This window comes from Anomaloglossus baeobatrachus, chromosome 10 (genome assembly GCF_048569485.1).
Source record: "Anomaloglossus baeobatrachus isolate aAnoBae1 chromosome 10, aAnoBae1.hap1, whole genome shotgun sequence".
Taxonomy (NCBI): domain Eukaryota; kingdom Metazoa; phylum Chordata; class Amphibia; order Anura; family Aromobatidae; genus Anomaloglossus; species Anomaloglossus baeobatrachus.
The window spans coordinates 46,204,620-46,223,557 of record NC_134362.1 but is presented as its reverse complement, the minus strand read 5'-3'; the positions used below and the strand labels follow the sequence as shown (position 1 = coordinate 46,223,557).

The window sequence follows — 18,938 nt, the reverse complement described above, 5'->3', positions numbered from 1 at the left end:
CCAACTTTATTAAATATTATTATACCGTCATTATTTTACCTTTATTACAGGTTCATGAAAGCGTAAAACTAGCTGGTTTCACTGGGGATCGAACCCAGGACCTTCTGCGTGTAAAGCAGATGTGATAACCACTACACTATGAAACCTGATGAAGGGCTGCAGCGTGTTGGCTTCTAGAGCAGGATAATGACTGCCAGGGATTTTCTGCTGGATGTAAAGTTTGGTTAATGACAAGTTTATTATTTGTTTTTATTACATATTTCACCATTTATTTATTGTTTTTTCCAACAATGTGATTTTCCTTAAAATGAAGTTGATATTGAATGTGTTACTTTGGTTTCTACATAGTTTGTTCTTTTCTACATAGTTTGTTATTTTCTGCAAAGTTTGTTCTTTCTGTAAATCAGATGGGACTTTTTTGCCATGAGAATGGTCTTGTTTTTAAAGGAACGATATTTTTTGAGAGTGAATTCAACATCATTCTTGTAATTTTCAATTATATTTTTGTACTAAAATGTTTTGAAGAAAATTCACCTTCATGGCTTCATCAGGCGTTGAAGCCGAGAATCTGTCCAGCAACTATAATTTTTTTCAATTGTAAGATTTTATTGAGTTTTAAGAAAACACAGAGCACTTAACAAATCAGCACATGAAGTGCCAACACTGACATATACACTTGCCTAAGTGACTATAGCTTGGAAGAGAGAAACAGGAGGAGGGAGAAAAAATATGTAGTAACTAGAATGAGAGCGAGAGAGAATCGCCCTCTGGAACACATCCAAAAAGTTGTTAGAACTCTGAAGACAGGAATCACTACTCCAGAGAAAGAGCCCTTGAGAATCCCTGAGGTATAGTTGTATCCCAGATAGCCACTCCTATCTCAGGATAGGTTGCTATAATGGGGAGGAGAGGAAGGTCTTCCAGTGGAACTATTTGGTGGCAGCACTAGCTTATTTTTTTATAGGATTGCGCAACCAGGGTCTCCATACAGTAAATTAGAATAATCTTCTCAAACCATTCCTCTAATGAAGGAGGGTCAGGGGACCTCCAATGATGTGGAATTATTGTCTTAGTTGCTTGTAATAGGTGCCTTAGCAGAAATTTTTAAAAGTTGGCCTTGGACATTGGAAACATGAACTGAAGCCCCGCCTTTGAAGAGACAGGCACTGAAAGACCTGTGATTTCTTTTACTGTCCCGAGTTCCCCCTGCCAGAACGTTCGAAGTGTCGGACAAGACCACCATACCCGAGTTCCATCTGCCAAAACGCTCAAAGTGTCGGACAAGACCACCAAACCCGAGTTCCCCCTGCCAGAACGCTCGAAGTGTTGTACAAGACCGCCATACCCGAGTTCCCCCTGCCAGAATGCTCGAAGTGTCGGACAAGACCACCATACCCGAGTTCCCCCTGCCAGAACACTCGAAGTGTCGGACAAGACCACCATATATGAGACATGGTATCCTCCTCCAACCTTCAACTCCACCAATGACTAGACTTCCCCGGGAACAACCTCTGCAGAACCGCAGGAACCCGATACCATCGAGAGACAATCTTGAAACTCGTCTCCTGAGATTTTGTCGCCATTACAGATTTGTGGAACAAGGAAAAACACATCCCATTGTTATTGCGTGAAAGTGAGGTGGACTTCGAGTTCCCAGACTCCGCAGAAGGGGGGGGCATCCTCCATCTATCTACAGTTAAAAACCATAGAGGACTGATATAGAATCGGCCGGCCTAAAGGAGGCAGTGCATAGTTCTTCAAACCCTGACAGAAGGCTAGCAGCTATAATTTTGACTACTATGTAAAAACCCCGAAAAATGACATTGCCTTGTTAATCCCTGCATGACATTTGACATAAGTTTATGTCATGGTCGGTAAGGGGAACCTGGAAAAAGATTTCAAGCTGTTCCATGGTGAGCTTGTGGGCTCAGGAGTAGTGATGGGCAGACTTGGACTGTAAAGGCTAGATCTGCATGGGTTCAAAAGTACCTCAACCGTGGGCCTGGATTTCTCAGGGAACTCTGGGTAACGATCCAGGTCTGGAAACTGGGGTAATTAAAAAAAAAAAAAAAAAAGGGGAAAGCGGGCTCATCTGTTACATTTTTTCACCCATAGAAATCAAAGAGTAAGTGCAAAAATACAGCAAATCCAGTTTTAGTGACTAAAACCAACTTTATTAAATATTATTATACCGTAATTATTTTACCTTTATTACAGGTTCATGAAAGCGTAAAACTAGCTGGTTTCACTGGGGATCGAACCCAGGACCTTCTGCGTGTAAAGCAGATGTGATAACCACTACACTATGAAACCTGATGAAGGGCTGCGGAGTTTTGGCTTCTAGAGCAGAATAATGACTGCCAGGGATTTTCTACTGGATGTAAAGTTTGGTTAATGACAAGTTTATTATTTGTTTTTATTACATATTTCACCATTTATTTATTTTTTTTCCAACAATGTGATTTTCCTTAAAATGAAGTTGATATTGAATGTGTTACTTTGGTTTCTACATAGTTTGTTCTTTTCTACATAGTTTGTTATTTTCTGCATAGTTTGTTCTTTCTGTAAATCAGATGGGACTTTCTTGCCATGAGAATGGTCTTGTTTTTAAAGGAACGATATTTTTTGAGAGTGAATTCAACATCATTCTTGTAATTTTCAATTATATTTTTGTACTAAAATGTTCTGAAGAAAATTCACCTTCATGGCTTCATCGGGCGTTGAAGCCGAGAATCTGTCCAGCAGCTATAATTTTTTTCAATTGTAAGATTTTATTGATTTTTAAGAAAACACAGAGCACTTAACAAATCAGCACATGAAGTGCCAACACTGACATATACACTTGCCTAAGTGACTATAGCTCGGAAAAGAGAAACAGGAGGAGGGATAAAAGATATGTAGTAACTAGAATGAGAGCGAGAGAGGATCGCCCTCTGGAACAGATCCAAAAAGTTCTTAGAACTCTGAAGACGGGAATCACCACTCCAGAGAAAGAGCCCTTGAGAACCCCTGAGGTATAGTTGTATCCCAGATAGCCACCCCTATCTCAGGATAGGTTGCTATAATGGGGAGGAAAGGAAGGCCTTCCAGTGGAACTATTTGGTGGCAGCACTAGCTTATTTTTTTTATAGGATTGCGCCACCAGGGTCTCCATACAGTAAATTAGAGAAATCTTCTCAAACCATTCCTCTAATGAAGGAGGGTCAGAGGACCTTCAATGATGTGGAATTATTGTCTTAGTTGTTTGTAATAGGTGCCCTAGCAGAAATTTTTTATAGGTGGCCTTGGACATTGGAAACATGAACTGAAGCCCCGCCTTTGAAGAGACAGGCACTGAAAGACCTGTGATTTCTTTTACTGTCCCGAGTTCCCCCTGCCAGAATGTTCGAAGTGTAGGACAAGACCACCATACCCGAGTTCCATCTGCCAAAACGCTCAAAGTGTCGGACAAGACCACCAAACCCAAGTTCCCCCTGCCAGAACGCTCAAAGTGTTGGACAAGACCACCATACCCGAGTTCCCCCTGCCAGAATGCTCGAAGTGTCAGACAAGACCACCATACCCGAGTTCCCCCTGCCAGAACACTCGAAGTGTCGGACAAGACCACCATATATGAGACATGGTATCCTCCTCCAACCTTCAACGCCACCAATGACTAGACTTCCCCGGGAACCACCTCTGCAGAACCGCAGGAACCCGATACCATCGAGAGACAATCTTGAAACTCGTCTCCAGAGATTTTGTCGCCATTACAGATTTGTGGAACAAGGAAAAACACATCCCATTGTTATTGCGTGAAAGTGAGGTGGACTTCGAGTTCCCAGGCTCCGCAGAAGGGGGGGGCATCCTCCATCTATCTGCAGTTAATAAACCATAGAGGACTGATATAGAATCGGCCGGCCTAAAGGAGGCAGTGCTTCTTCAAACCCTGACAGAAGGCTAGCAGCTATAATTTTGACTACTATGTAAAAACCCCGAAAAATGACATTGCCTTGTTAATCCCTGCATGACATTTGACATAAGTTTATGTCATGGTCGGTAAGGGGAACCTGGAAAAAGATTTCAAGCTGTTCCATGGTGAGCTTGTGGGCTCAGGAGTAGTGATGGGCAGACTTGGACTGTAAAGGCTAGATCTGCATGGGTTCAAAAGTACTTCAACCATGGGCTTGGATTTCTCAGGGAACTCTGGGTACCGATTCTGGTCTTGAAACTAGGGTAATTAAAAAAAAAAGGGGAAAGCAGGCTTATCTGCTACATTTTTTCACCCATAGAAATCAAAGAGTACGTGCAAAAACACAGCAAAGCCTGTTTTAGTGACTAAAACCAACTTTATTAAATATTATTATACCGTAATTATTTTACCTTTATTACAGGTTCATGAAAGCGTAAAACTAGTTGGTTTCACTGGGGATCGAACCCAGGACCTTCTTCGTGTAAAGCAGATGTGATAACCACTACACTATGAAACCTGATGAAGGGCTGCAGAGTGTTGGCTTCTAGAGCAGAATAATGACTGCCAGGGATTTTCTACTGGATGTAAAGTTTGGTTAATGACAAGTTTATTATTTGTTTTTATTACATATTTCACCATTTTTTTTTTTTCCAACAATGTGATTTTCCTTAAAATGAAGTTGATATTGAATGTGTTACTTTGGTTTCTACATAGTTTGTTCTTTTCTACATAGTTTGTTATTTTCTGCATAGTTTGTTCTTTCTGTAAATCAGATGGGACTTTTTTGCCATGAGAATGGTCTTGTTTTTAAAGGAACGATATTTTTTGAGAGTGAATTCAACATCATTCTTGTAATTTTCAATTATATTTTTGTACTAAAATGTTCTGAAGAAAATTCAGCTTCATGGCTTCATCGGGCGTTGAAGCCGAGAATCTGTCCAGCAACTATAATTTTTTTCAATTGTAAGATTTTATTGAGTTTTAAGAAAACACAGAGCACTTAACAAATCAGCACATGAAGTGCCAACACTGACATATACACTTGCCTAAGTGACCATAGCTTGGAAGAGAGAAACAGGAGGAGGGAGAAAAAATATGTAGTAACTAGAATGAGAGCGAGAGAGAATCGCCCTCTGGAACACATCCAAAAAGTTGTTAGAACTCTGAAGACAGGAATCACTACTCCAGAGAAAGAGCCCTTGAGAATCCCTGAGGTATAGTTGTATCCCAGATAGCCACCCCTATCTCAGGATAGGTTGCTATAATGGGGAGGAAAGGAAGGCCTTCCAGTGGAACTATTTGGTGGCAGCACTAGCTTATTTTTTTATAGGATTGCGCAACCAGGGTCTCCATACAGTAAATTAGAGAAATCTTCTCAAACCATTCCTCTAATGAAGGAGGGTCAGGGGACCTCCAATGATGTGGAATTATTGTCTTAGTTGCTTGTAATAGGTGCCTTAGCAGAAATTTTTTATAGGTGGCCTTGGACATTGGAAACTTGAACTGAAGCCCCGCCTTTGAAGAGACAGGCACTGAAAGACCTGTGATTTCTTTTACTGTCCCGAGTTCCCCCTGCCAGAACGTTCGAAGTGTCGGACAAGACCACCATACCCGAGTTCCATCTGCCAAAACGCTTAAAGTGTCGGACAAGACCACCAAACACGAGTTCCCCCTGCCAGAACGCTCGAAGTGTTGTACAAGACCGCCATACCCGAGTTCCCCCTGCCAGAATGCTCGAAGTGTCGGACAAGACCACCATACCCGAGTTTCCCCTGCCAGAACACTCGAAGTGACGGACAAGACCACCATATATGAGACATGGTATCCTCCTCCAACCTTCAACGCCACCAATGACTAGACTTCCCCGGGAACCACCTCTGCAGAACCGCAGGAACCCGATACCATCGAGAGACAATCTTGAAACTCGTCTCCTGAGATTTTGTCGCCATTACAGATTTGTGGAACAAGGAAAAACACATCCCATTGTTATTGCGTGAAAGTGAGGTGGACTTCGAGTTCCCAGGCTCCGCAGAAGGGGGGGGGGCATCCTCCATCTATCTGCAGTTAATAAACCATAGAGGACTGATATAGAATCGGCCGGCCTAAAGGAGGCAGTGCATAGTTCTTCAAACCCTGACAGAAGGCTAGCAGCTATAATTTTGACTACTATGTAAAAACCCCGAAAAATGACATTGCCTTGTTAATCCCTGCATGACATTTGACATAAGTTTATGTCATGGTCGGTAAGGGGAACCTGGAAAAAGATTTCAAGCTGTTCCATGGTGAGCTTGTGGGCTCAGGAGTAGTGATGGGCAGACTTGGACTGTAAAGGCTAGATCTGCATGGGTTCAAAAGTACTTCAACCATGGGCTTGGATTTCTCAGGGAACTCTGGGTAACGATCCAGGTCTGGAAACTGGGGTAATTAAAAAAAAAAAAAAAGGGGGGAAAGCAGGCTCATCTGCTACATTTTTTCACCCATAGAAAACAAAGAGTAAGTGCAAAAACACAGCAAAGCCTGTTTTAGTGACTAAAACCAACTTTCTTAAATATTATTATACTGTAATTATTTTACCTTTATTACAGGTTCATGAAAGCGTAAAACTAGCCGGTTTCACTGGGGATCGAACCCAGGACCTTCTGCGTGTAAAGCAGATGTGATAACCACTACACTAAGAAACCTGATGAAGGGCTGCAGAGTGTTGGCTTCTAGAGCAGGATAATGACTGCCAGGGATTTTCTACTGGATGTAAAGTTTGGTTAATGACAAGTTTATTATTTGTTTTTATTATATATTTCACCATTTATTTATTTTTTTTCCAACAATGTGATTTTCCTTAAAATGAAGTTGATATTGAATGTGTTACTTTGGTTTCTACATAGTTTGTTCTTTTCTACATAGTTTGTTATTTTCTGCATAGTTTGTTCTTTCTGTAAATCAGATGGGACTTTCTTGCCATGAGAATGGTCTTGTTTTTAAAGGAACGATATTTTTTGAGAGTGAATTCAACATCATTCTTGTAATTTTCAATTATATTTTTGTACTAAAATGTTCTGAAGAAAATTCACCTTCATGGCTTCATCGGGCGTTGAAGCCGAGAATCTGTCCAGCAACAATAATTTTTTTCAATTGTAAGATTTTATTGAGTTTTAAGAAAACACAGAGCACTTAACAAATCAGCACATGAAGTGCCAACACTGACATATACACTTGCCTAAGTGACTATAGCTTGGAAGAGAGAAACAGGAGGAGGGAGAAAAAATATGTAGTAACTAGAATGAGAGCGAGAGAGAATCGCCCTCTGGAACACATCCAAAAAGTTGTTAGAACTCTGAAGACAGGAATCACTACTCCAGAGAAAGAGCCCTTGAGAATCCCTGAGGTATAGTTGTATCCCAGATAGCCACCCCTATCTCAGGATAGGTTGCTATAATGGGGAGGAAAGGAAGGCCTTCCAGTGGAACTATTTGGTGGCAGCACTAGCTTATTTTTTTATAGGATTGCGCAACCAGGGTCTCCATACAGTAAATTAGAGAAATCTTCTCAAACCATTCCTCTAATGAAGGAGGGTTAGGGGACCTCCAATGATGTGGAATTATTGTCTTAGTTGCTTGTAATAGGTGCCTTAGCAGAAATTTTTTATAGGTGGCCTTGGACATTGGAAACTTGAACTGAAGCCCCGCCTTTGAAGAGACAGGCACTGAAAGACCTGTGATTTCTTTTACTGTCCCGAGTTCCCCCTGCCAGAACGTTCGAAGTGTCGGACAAGACCACCATGCCCGAGTTCCATCTGCCAAAACGCTCAAAGTGTCGGACAAGACCACCAAACCCGAGTTCCCCCTGCCAGAACGCTCGAAGTGTTGTACAAGACCGCCATACCCGAGTTCCCCCTGCCAGAATGCTCGAAGTGTCGGACAAGACCACCATACCCGAGTTTCCCCTGCCAGAACACTCGAAGTGTCGGACAAGACCACCATATATGAGACATGGTATCCTCCTCCAACCTTCAACGCCACCAATGACTAGACTTCCCCGGGAACCACCTCTGCAGAACCGCAGGAACCCGATACAATCGAGAGACAATCTTGAAACTCGTCTCCTGAGATTTTGTCGCCATTTCAGATTTGTGGAACAAGGAAAAACACATCCCATTGTTATTGCGTGAAAGTGAGGTGGACTTCGAGTTCCCAGGCTCCGCAGAAGGGGGGGGACATCCTCCATCTATCTACAGTTAATAAACCATAGAGGACTGATATAGAATCGGCCGGCCTAAAGGAGGCAGTGCATAGTTCTTCAAACCCTGACAGAAGGCTAGCAGCTATAATTTTGACTACTATGTAAAAACCCCGAAAAATGACATTGCCTTGTTAATCCCTGCATGACATTTGACATAAGTTTATGTCATGGTCGGTAAGGGGAACATGGAAAAAGATTTCAAGCTGTTCCATGGTGAGCTTGTGGGCTCAGGAGTAGTGATGGGCAGACTTGGACTGTAAAGGCTAGATCTGCATGGGTTCAAAAGTACCTCAACCGTGGGCCTGGATTTCTCAGGGAACTCTGGGTAACGATCCAGGTCTGGAAACTGGGGTAATTAAAAAAAAAAAAAAAAGGGGAAAGCGGGCTCATCTGTTACATTTTTTCACCCATAGAAATCAAAGAGTAAGTGCAAAAATACAGCAAATCCAGCTTTAGGGACTAAAACCAACTTTATTAAATATTATTATACCGTAATTATTTTACCTTTATTACAGGTTCATGAAAGCGTAAAACTAGCTGGTTTCACTGGGGATCGAACCCAGGACCTTCTGCGTGTAAAGCAGATGTGATAACCACTACACTATGAAACCTGATGAAGGGCTGCGGAGTTTTGGCTTCTAGAGCAGAATAATGACTGCCAGGGATTTTCTACTGGATGTAAAGTTTGGTTAATGACAAGTTTATTATTTGTTTTGATTACATATTTCACCATTTTTTTTCCAACAATGTGATTTTCCTTAAAATGAAGTTGATATTGAATGTGTTACTTTGGTTTCTACATAGTTTGTTCTTTTCTACATAGTTTGTTATTTTCTGCATAGTTTGTTCTTTCTGTAAATCAGATGGTACTTTCTTGCCATGAGAATGGTCTTGTTTTTAAAGGAACGATATTTTTTGAGAGTGAATTCAACATCATTCTTGTAATTTTCAATTATATTTTTGTACTAAAATGTTCTGAAGAAAATTCACCTTCATGGCTTCATCGGGCGTTGAAGCCGAGAATCTGTCCAGCAGCTATAATTTTTTTCAATTGTAAGATTTTATTGATTTTTAAGAAAACACAGAGCACTTAACAAATCAGCACATGAAGTGCCAACACTGACATATACACTTGCCTAAGTGACTATAGCTTGGAAGAGAGAAACAGGAGGAGGGAGAAAAGATATGTAGTAACTAGAATGAGAGCGAGAGAGAATCGCCCTCTGGAACAGATCCAAAAAGTTCTTAGAACTCTGAAGACGGGAATCACCACTCCAGAGAAAGAGCCCTTGAGAACCCCTGAGGTATAGTTGTATCCCAGATAGCCACCCCTATCTCAGGATAGGTTGCTATAATGGGGAGGAAAGGAAGGCCTTCCAGTGGAACTATTTGGTGGCAGCACTAGCTTATTTTTTTATAGGATTGCGCCACCAGGGTCTCCATACAGTAAATTAGAGAAATCTTCTCAAACCATTCCTCTAATGAAGGAGGGTCAGAGGACCTTCAATGATGTGGAATTATTGTCTTAGTTGCTTGTAATAGGTGCCTTTGCAGAAATTTTTTATAGGTGGCCTTGGACATTGGAAACATGAACTGAAGCCCCGCCTTTGAAGAGACAGGCACTGAAAGACCTGTGATTTCTTTTACTGTCCCGAGTTCCCCCTGCCAGAACGTTCGAAGTGTCGGACAAGACCACCATACCCGAGTTCCATCTGCCAAAATGCTCAAAGTGTCGGACAAGACCACCAAACACGAGTTCCCCCTGCCAGAACGCTCGAAGTGTTGTACAAGACCGCCATACCCGAGTTCCCCCTGCCAGAATGCTAGAAGTGTCGGACAAGACCACCATACCCGAGTTTCCCCTGCCAGAACACTCGAAGTGTCGGACAAGACCACCATATATGAGACATGGTATCCTCCTCCAACCTTCAACGCCACCAATGACTAGACTTCCCCGGGAACCACCTCTGCAGAACCGCAGGAACCCGATACCATCGAGAGACAATCTTGAAACTCGTCTCCTGAGATTTTGTCGCCATTACAGATTTGTGGAACAAGGAAAAACACATCCCATTGTTATTGCGTGAAAGTGAGGTGGACTTCGAGTCCCCAGGCTCCGCAGAAGGGGGGGGACATCCTCCATCTATCTACAGTTAATAAACCATAGAGGACTGATATAGAATCGGCCGGCCTAAAGGAGGCAGTGCATAGTTCTTCAAACCCTGACAGAAGGCTAGCAGCTATAATTTTGACTACTATGTAAAAACCCCGAAAAATGACATTGCCTTGTTAATCCCTGCATGACATTTGACATACGTTTATGTCATGGTCGGTAAGGGGAACCTGGAAAAAGATTTCAAGCTGTTCCATGGTGAGCTTGTGGGCTCAGGAGTAGTGATGGGCAGACTTGGACTGTAAAGGCTAGATCTGCATGGGTTCAAAAGTACCTCAACTGTGGGCCTTGATTTCTCAGGGAACTCTGGGTAACGATCCAGGTCTGGAAACTGGGGTAATTAAAAAAAAAAGGGGAAAGCAGGCTCATCTGCTACATTTTTTCACCCATAGAAATCAAAGAGTCAGTGCAAAAACACAGCAAAGCCTGTTTTAGTGACTAAAACCAACTTTATTAAATATTATTATACCGTAATTATTTTACCTTTATTACAGGTTTATGAAAGCGTAAAACTAGCTGGTTTCACTGGGGCAGTGGGGATCGAACCCAGGACATTCTGCGTGTAAAGCAGATGTGATAACCACTACACTATGAAACCTGATGAAGGGCTGCAGAGTGTTGGCTTCTAGAGCAGAATAATGACTGCCAGGGATTTTCTACTGGATGTAAAGTTTGGTTAATGACAAGTTTATTATTTGTTTTTATTACATATTTCACCATTTATTTTTTTTTTTCCAACAATGTGATTTTCCTTAAAATTAAGTTGATATTGAATGTGTTACTTTGGTTTCTACATAGTTTGTTCTTTTCTACATAGTTTGTTATTTTCTGCATAGTTTGTTCTTTCTGTAAATCAGATGGGACTTTTTTGCCATGAGAATGGTCTTGTTTTTAAAGGAACGATATTTTTTGAGAGTGAATTCAATACCATTCTTGTAATTTTCAATTATATTTTTGTACTAAAATGTTCTGAAGAAAATTCACCTTCATGGCTTCATCGGGCGTTGAAGCCGAGAATCTGTCCAGCAACTATAATTTTTTTCAATTGTAAGATTTTATTGAGTTTTAAGAAAACACAGAGCACTTAACAAATCAGCACATGAAGTGCCAACACTGACATATACACTTGCCTAAGTGACCATAGCTTGGAAGAGAGAAACAGGAGGAGGGAGAAAAAATATGTAGTAACTAGAATGAGAGCGAGAGAGAATCGCCCTCTGGAACACATCCAAAAAGTTGTTAGAACTCTGAAGACAGGAATCACTACTCCAGAGAAAGAGCCCTTGAGAATCCCTGAGGTATAGTTGTATCCCAGATAGCCACCCCTATCTCAGGATAGGTTGCTATAATGGGGAGGAAAGGAAGGCCTTCCAGTGGAACTATTTGGTGGCAGCACTAGCTTATTTTTTTATAGGATTGCGCAACCAGGGTCTCCATACAGTAAATTAGAGAAATCTTCTCAAACCATTCCTCTAATGAAGGAGGGTCAGGGGACCTCCAATGATGTGGAATTATTGTCTTAGTTGCTTGTAATAGGTGCCTTAGCAGAAATTTTTTATAGGTGGCCTTGGACATTGGAAACTTGAACTGAAGCCCCGCCTTTGAAGAGACAGGCACTGAAAGACCTGTGATTTCTTTTACTGTCCCGAGTTCCCCCTGCCAGAACGTTCGAAGTGTCGGACAAGACCACCATACCCGAGTTCCATCTGCCAAAACGCTTAAAGTGTCGGACAAGACCACCAAACACGAGTTCCCCCTGCCAGAACGCTCGAAGTGTTGTACAAGACCGCCATACCCGAGTTCCCCCTGCCAGAATGCTCGAAGTGTCGGACAAGACCACCATACCCGAGTTTCCCCTGCCAGAACACTCGAAGTGACGGACAAGACCACCATATATGAGACATGGTATCCTCCTCCAACCTTCAACGCCACCAATGACTAGACTTCCCCGGGAACCACCTCTGCAGAACCGCAGGAACCCGATACCATCGAGAGACAATCTTGAAACTCGTCTCCTGAGATTTTGTCGCCATTACAGATTTGTGGAACAAGGAAAAACACATCCCATTGTTATTGCGTGAAAGTGAGGTGGACTTCGAGTTCCCAGGCTCCGCAGAAGGGGGGGGCATCCTCCATCTATCTGCAGTTAATAAACCATAGAGGACTGATATAGAATCGGCCGGCCTAAAGGAGGCAGTGCATAGTTCTTCAAACCCTGACAGAAGGCTAGCAGCTATAATTTTGACTACTATGTAAAAACCCCGAAAAATGACATTGCCTTGTTAATCCCTGCATGACATTTGACATAAGTTTATGTCATGGTCGGTAAGGGGAACCTGGAAAAAGATTTCAAGCTGTTCCATGGTGAGCTTGTGGGCTCAGGAGTAGTGATGGGCAGACTTGGACTGTAAAGGCTAGATCTGCATGGGTTCAAAAGTACTTCAACCATGGGCTTGGATTTCTCAGGGAACTCTGGGTAACGATCCAGGTCTGGAAACTGGGGTAATTAAAAAAAAAAAAAAAGGGGGGAAAGCAGGCTCATATGCTACATTTTTTCACCCATAGAAAACAAAGAGTAAGTGCAAAAACACAGCAAAGCCTGTTTTAGTGACTAAAACCAACTTTCTTAAATATTATTATACTGTAATTATTTTACCTTTATTACAGGTTCATGAAAGCGTAAAACTAGCCGGTTTCACTGGGGATCGAACCCAGGACCTTCTGCGTGTAAAGCAGATGTGATAACCACTACACTAAGAAACCTGATGAAGGGCTGCAGAGTGTTGGCTTCTAGAGCAGGATAATGACTGCCAGGGATTTTCTACTGGATGTAAAGTTTGGTTAATGACAAGTTTATTATTTGTTTTTATTATATATTTCACCATTTATTTATTTTTTTTCCAACAATGTGATTTTCCTTAAAATGAAGTTGATATTGAATGTGTTACTTTGGTTTCTACATAGTTTGTTCTTTTCTACATAGTTTGTTATTTTCTGCATAGTTTGTTCTTTCTGTAAATCAGATGGGACTTTCTTGCCATGAGAATGGTCTTGTTTTTAAAGGAACGATATTTTTTGAGAGTGAATTCAACATCATTCTTGTAATTTTCAATTATATTTTTGTACTAAAATGTTCTGAAGAAAATTCACCTTCATGGCTTCATCGGGCGTTGAAGCCGAGAATCTGTCCAGCAACTATAATTTTTTTCAATTGTAAGATTTTATTGAGTTTTAAGAAAACACAGAGCACTTAACAAATCAGCACATGAAGTGCCAACACTGACATATACACTTGCCTAAGTGACTATAGCTTGGAAGAGAGAAACAGGAGGAGGGAGAAAAAATATGTAGTAACTAGAATGAGAGCGAGAGAGAATCGCCCTCTGGAACACATCCAAAAAGTTGTTAGAACTCTGAAGACAGGAATCACTACTCCAGAGAAAGAGCCCTTGAGAATCCCTGAGGTATAGTTGTATCCCAGATAGCCACCCCTATCTCAGGATAGGTTGCTATAATGGGGAGGAAAGGAAGGCCTTCCAGTGGAACTATTTGGTGGCAGCACTAGCTTATTTTTTTATAGGATTGCGCAACCAGGGTCTCCATACAGTAAATTAGAGAAATCTTCTCAAACCATTCCTCTAATGAAGGAGGGTCAGGGGACCTCCAATGATGTGGAATTATTGTCTTAGTTGCTTGTAATAGGTGCCTTAGCAGAAATTTTTTATAGGTGGCCTTGGACATTGGAAACTTGAACTGAAGCCCCGCCTTTGAAGAGACAGGCACTGAAAGACCTGTGATTTCTTTTACTGTCCCGAGTTCCCCCTGCCAGAACGTTCGAAGTGTCGGACAAGACCACCATGCCCGAGTTCCATCTGCCAAAACGCTCAAAGTGTCGGACAAGACCACCAAACCCGAGTTCCCCCTGCCAGAACGCTCGAAGTGTTGTACAAGACCGCCATACCCGAGTTCCCCCTGCCAGAATGCTCGAAGTGTCGGACAAGACCACCATACCCGAGTTTCCCCTGCCAGAACACTCGAAGTGTCGGACAAGACCACCATATATGAGACATGGTATCCTCCTCCAACCTTCAACGCCACCAATGACTAGACTTCCCCGGGAACCACCTCTGCAGAACCGCAGGAACCCGATACAATCGAGAGACAATCTTGAAACTCGTCTCCTGAGATTTTGTCGCCATTTCAGATTTGTGGAACAAGGAAAAACACATCCCATTGTTATTGCGTGAAAGTGAGGTGGACTTCGAGTTCCCAGGCTCCGCAGAAGGGGGGGGACATCCTCCATCTATCTACAGTTAATAAACCATAGAGGACTGATATAGAATCGGCCGGCCTAAAGGAGGCAGTGCATAGTTCTTCAAACCCTGACAGAAGGCTAGCAGCTATAATTTTGACTACTATGTAAAAACCCCGAAAAATGACATTGCCTTGTTAATCCCTGCATGACATTTGACATAAGTTTATGTCATGGTCGGTAAGGGGAACATGGAAAAAGATTTCAAGCTGTTCCATGGTGAGCTTGTGGGCTCAGGAGTAGTGATGGGCAGACTTGGACTGTAAAGGCTAGATCTGCATGGGTTCAAAAGTACCTCAACCGTGGGCCTGGATTTCTCAGGGAACTCTGGGTAACGATCCAGGTCTGGAAACTGGGGTAATTAAAAAAAAAAAAAAAAGGGGAAAGCGGGCTCATCTGTTACATTTTTTCACCCATAGAAATCAAAGAGTAAGTGCAAAAATACAGCAAATCCAGCTTTAGGGACTAAAACCAACTTTATTAAATATTATTATACCGTAATTATTTTACCTTTATTACAGGTTCATGAAAGCGTAAAACTAGCTGGTTTCACTGGGGATCGAACCCAGGACCTTCTGCGTGTAAAGCAGATGTGATAACCACTACACTATGAAACCTGATGAAGGGCTGCGGAGTTTTGGCTTCTAGAGCAGAATAATGACTGCCAGGGATTTTCTACTGGATGTAAAGTTTGGTTAATGACAAGTTTATTATTTGTTTTTATTACATATTTCACCATTTTTTTTCCAACAATGTGATTTTCCTTAAAATGAAGTTGATATTGAATGTGTTACTTTGGTTTCTACATAGTTTGTTCTTTTCTACATAGTTTGTTATTTTCTGCATAGTTTGTTCTTTCTGTAAATCAGATGGTACTTTCTTGCCATGAGAATGGTCTTGTTTTTAAAGGAACGATATTTTTTGAGAGTGAATTCAACATCATTCTTGTAATTTTCAATTATATTTTTGTACTAAAATGTTCTGAAGAAAATTCACCTTCATGGCTTCATCGGGCGTTGAAGCCGAGAATCTGTCCAGCAGCTATAATTTTTTTCAATTGTAAGATTTTATTGATTTTTAAGAAAACACAGAGCACTTAACAAATCAGCACATGAAGTGCCAACACTGACATATACACTTGCCTAAGTGACTATAGCTTGGAAGAGAGAAACAGGAGGAGGGAGAAAAGATATGTAGTAACTAGAATGAGAGCGAGAGAGAATCGCCCTCTGGAACAGATCCAAAAAGTTCTTAGAACTCTGAAGACGGGAATCACCACTCCAGAGAAAGAGCCCTTGAGAACCCCTGAGGTATAGTTGTATCCCAGATAGCCACCCCTATCTCAGGATAGGTTGCTATAATGGGGAGGAAAGGAAGGCCTTCCAGTGGAACTATTTGGTGGCAGCACTAGCTTATTTTTTTATAGGATTGCGCCACCAGGGTCTCCATACAGTAAATTAGAGAAATCTTCTCAAACCATTCCTCTAATGAAGGAGGGTCAGAGGACCTTCAATGATGTGGAATTATTGTCTTAGTTGCTTGTAATAGGTGCCTTTGCAGAAATTTTTTATAGGTGGCCTTGGACATTGGAAACATGAACTGAAGCCCCGCCTTTGAAGAGACAGGCACTGAAAGACCTGTGATTTCTTTTACTGTCCCGAGTTCCCCCTGCCAGAACGTTCGAAGTGTCGGACAAGACCACCATACCCGAGTTCCATCTGCCAAAATGCTCAAAGTGTCGGACAAGACCACCAAACACGAGTTCCCCCTGCCAGAACGCTCGAAGTGTTGTACAAGACCGCCATACCCGAGTTCCCCCTGCCAGAATGCTCGAAGTGTCGGACAAGACCACCATACCTGAGTTTCCCCTGCCAGAACACTCGAAGTGTCGGACAAGACCACCATATATGAGACATGGTATCCTCCTCCAACCTTCAACGCCACCAATGACTAGACTTCCCCGGGAACCACCTCTGCAGAACCGCAGGAACCCGATACCATCGAGAGACAATCTTGAAACTCGTCTCCTGAGATTTTGTCGCCATTACAGATTTGTGGAACAAGGAAAAACACATCCCATTGTTATTGCGTGAAAGTGAGGTGGACTTCGAGTCCCCAGGCTCCGCAGAAGGGGGGGGACATCCTCCATCTATCTACAGTTAATAAACCATAGAGGACTGATATAGAATCGGCCGGCCTAAAGGAGGCAGTGCATAGTTCTTCAAACCCTGACAGAAGGCTAGCAGCTATAATTTTGACTACTATGTAAAAACCCCGAAAAATGACATTGCCTTGTTAATCCCTGCATGACATTTGACATACGTTTATGTCATGGTCGGTAAGGGGAACCTGGAAAAAGATTTCAAGCTGTTCCATGGTGAGCTTGTGGGCTCAGGAGTAGTGATGGGCAGACTTGGACTGTAAAGGCTAGATCTGCATGGGTTCAAAAGTACCTCAACTGTGGGCCTTGATTTCTCAGGGAACTCTGGGTAACGATCCAGGTCTGGAAACTGGGGTAATTAAAAAAAAAAGGGGAAAGCAGGCTCATCTGCTACATTTTTTCACCCATAGAAATCAAAGAGTCAGTGCAAAAACACAGCAAAGCCTGTTTTAGTGACTAAAACCAACTTTATTAAATATTATTATACCGTAATTATTTTACCTTTATTACAGGTTTATGAAAGCGTAAAACTAGCTGGTTTCACTGGGGCAGTGGGGATCGAACCCAGGACATTCTGCGTGTAAAGCAGATGTGATAACCACTACACTATGAAACCTGATGAAGGGCTGCAGAGTGTTGGCTTCTAGAGCAGAATAATGACTGCCAGGGATTTTCTACTGGATGTAAAGTTTGGTTAATGACAAGTTTATTATTTGTTTTTATTACATATTTCACCATTTATTTATTTTTTTCCAACAATGTGATTTTCCTTAAAATGAAGTTGATATTGAATGTGTTACTTTGGTTTCTACATAGTTTGTTCTTTTCTACATAGTTTGTTATTTTCTGCATAGTTTGTTCTTTCTGTAAATCAGATGGGACTTTTTTGCCATGAGAATGGTCTTGTTTTTAAAGGAACGATATTTTTTGAGAGTGAATTCAATACCATTCTTGTAATTTTCAATTATATTTTTGTACTAAAATGTTCTGAAGAAAATTCACCTTCATGGCTTCATCGGGCGTTGAAGCCGAGAATCTGTCCAGCAACTATAATTTTTTTCAATTGTAAGATTTTATTGAGTTTTAAGAAAACACAGAGCACTTAACAAATCAGCACATGAAGTGCCAACACTGACATATACACTTGCCTAAGTGACCATAGCTTGGAAGAGAGAAACAGGAGGAGGGAGAAAAAATATGTAGTAACTAGAATGAGAGCGAGAGAGAATCGCCCTCTGGAACACATCCAAAAAGTTGTTAGAACTCTGAAGACAGGAATCAGCACTCCAGAGAAAGAGCCCTTGAGAATCCCTGAGGTATAGTTGTATCCCAGATAGCCACCCCTATCTCAGGATAGGTTGCTATAATGGGGAGGAAAGGAAGGCCTTCCAGTGGAACTATTTGGTGGCAGCACTAGCTTATTTTTTTATAGGATTGCGCAACCAGGGTCTCCATACAGTAAATTAGAGAAATCTTCTCAAACCATTCCTCTAATGAAGGAGGGTCAGGGGACCTCCAATGATGTGGAATTATTGTCTTAGTTGCTTGTAATAGGTGCCTTAGCAGAAATTTTTTATAGGTGGCCTTGGACATTGGAAACTTGAACTGAAGCCCCGCCTTTGAAGAGACAGGCACTGAAAGACCTGTGATTTCTTTTACTGTCCCGAGTTCCCCCTGCCAGAACGTTCGAAGTGTCGGACAAGACCACCATACCCGAGTTCCATCTGCCAAAACGCTTAAAGTGTCGGACAAGACCACCAAACACGAGTTCCCCCTGCCAGAACGCTCGAAGTGTTGTACAAGACCGCCATACCCGAGTTCCCCCTGCCAGAATGCTCGAAGTGTCGGACAAGACCACCATACCCGAGTTTCCCCTGCCAGAACACTCGAAGTGACGGACAAGACCACCATATATGAGACATGGTATCCTCCTCCAACCTTCAACGCCACCAATGACTAGACTTCCCCGGGAACCACCTCTGCAGAACCGCAGGAACCCGATACCATCGAGAGACAATCTTGAAACTCGTCTCCTGAGATTTTGTCGCCATTACAGATTTGTGGAACAAGGAAAAACACATCCCATTGTTATTGCGTGAAAGTG

At 42.0% G+C, this 18,938-nt stretch overlaps 7 non-coding genes across 7 annotated transcripts; all 7 read right to left on the bottom strand.

The window, feature by feature from the left end:
* Positions 1 to 73: 73 nt before the first annotated feature.
* TRNAV-UAC (transfer RNA valine (anticodon UAC)) lies at positions 74 to 146 on the bottom strand. The gene has a single exon. It is a non-coding gene; the product is annotated as a tRNA-Val (tRNA).
* Positions 147 to 2,240: 2,094 nt separating this feature from the next.
* TRNAV-UAC (transfer RNA valine (anticodon UAC)) lies at positions 2,241 to 2,313 on the bottom strand. Its single transcript has one exon. It is a non-coding gene; the product is annotated as a tRNA-Val (tRNA).
* A 2,083-nt stretch (positions 2,314 to 4,396) lies between these two features.
* TRNAV-UAC (transfer RNA valine (anticodon UAC)) lies at positions 4,397 to 4,469 on the bottom strand. The gene has a single exon. It is a non-coding gene; the product is annotated as a tRNA-Val (tRNA).
* A 2,091-nt stretch (positions 4,470 to 6,560) lies between these two features.
* On the bottom strand, positions 6,561 to 6,633 carry TRNAV-UAC (transfer RNA valine (anticodon UAC)). Its single transcript has one exon. It is a non-coding gene; the product is annotated as a tRNA-Val (tRNA).
* Positions 6,634 to 8,726: 2,093 nt separating this feature from the next.
* On the bottom strand, positions 8,727 to 8,799 carry TRNAV-UAC (transfer RNA valine (anticodon UAC)). Its single transcript has one exon. It is a non-coding gene; the product is annotated as a tRNA-Val (tRNA).
* Positions 8,800 to 13,051: 4,252 nt separating this feature from the next.
* TRNAV-UAC (transfer RNA valine (anticodon UAC)) lies at positions 13,052 to 13,124 on the bottom strand. Its single transcript has one exon. It is a non-coding gene; the product is annotated as a tRNA-Val (tRNA).
* A 2,093-nt stretch (positions 13,125 to 15,217) lies between these two features.
* TRNAV-UAC (transfer RNA valine (anticodon UAC)) lies at positions 15,218 to 15,290 on the bottom strand. Its single transcript has one exon. It is a non-coding gene; the product is annotated as a tRNA-Val (tRNA).
* Between the last annotated feature and the right edge of the window lie 3,648 nt (positions 15,291 to 18,938).